At 33.5% G+C, this 838-nt stretch overlaps 1 long non-coding RNA gene across 1 annotated transcript; it reads left to right on the forward strand.

Annotated features, from left to right (window-relative positions):
- The first annotated feature begins 209 nt into the window (after positions 1 to 209).
- On the forward strand, positions 210 to 443 carry LOC119606669. Its single transcript, XR_005231670.1, has 2 exons — positions 210 to 335; positions 404 to 443. It is a non-coding gene; the product is annotated as an uncharacterized LOC119606669 (long non-coding RNA).
- Positions 444 to 838: the final 395 nt, after the last annotated feature.

Below are 838 nucleotides of genomic sequence, written 5' to 3' on the forward strand. Positions count from 1 at the left end.
TCTCAAGCAGAGGGCATCTTTAAGCACTGAAAATACTGTGGAATTTATGAACTTAAATTACTTTAATGCCGAAAACAAAGTATTCCTCGTAACAATTGTAATCTGTCGCAGAAAAAGAGATGAACTCTCTGCAAATTATTTGCATGTTTTGCCATTGGCAGTACAAAATGTTTAAGTAACAACACGATCAAGATCAGCAGTTGCCAAAATAAATTTTAGTTTAGACAAAGGGGGTGCTGATGCCACTACAGATTCGAATTGTCTCAACTATCTACTTGTTAAAGGTAGCCTGGATCCACAACAGAGATGAAAATCAAACTGAGATTGTCCGAAAGGTAATTAAATTTATTATTTATTGCTACATATTCTTTAAATCATGCTAATTTCTAATTTAATTTTAAAGATGTCGTTCCTTGCTTCCTTGGACGAAGATCTACTGGCTATGGCACATCATCAACGATATATTTCTTCTGCCAAGGATGTAGTGCGTAACCAAAACGATGTTTATCATAGTCCAACGAAAAAAAAAAAATAAGGAATCATCTGAAAGTACTCCCTCGAATCGCTGGAAAAGTATATTAAAAACAGAAATGTGAAAAATGAGTATGTAAGAGATGTGTTGAATACTTATAAAGTTATATAAAACAGCCGAAGATACTCCGAAAAGAAGCATTCAGTTATCAAGTATTGTGGAGAAAAAAATGTTCATATATGTATATAGACAATTGGTAGGCAAAACATTGTCTTGGGAACATGCACATACATTGTTGGAAAAGCGTTTCGCATAGGAAAGTAACTACAGCGTTATTAGTGGATGAATAAGATATTTTACCAATAG

Source organism: Lucilia sericata, unplaced genomic scaffold (genome assembly GCF_015586225.1).
Source record: "Lucilia sericata isolate MDLA Ls3-8-SP2 unplaced genomic scaffold, ASM1558622v1 Contig000610F_arrow, whole genome shotgun sequence".
Classification (NCBI taxonomy): domain Eukaryota; kingdom Metazoa; phylum Arthropoda; class Insecta; order Diptera; family Calliphoridae; genus Lucilia; species Lucilia sericata.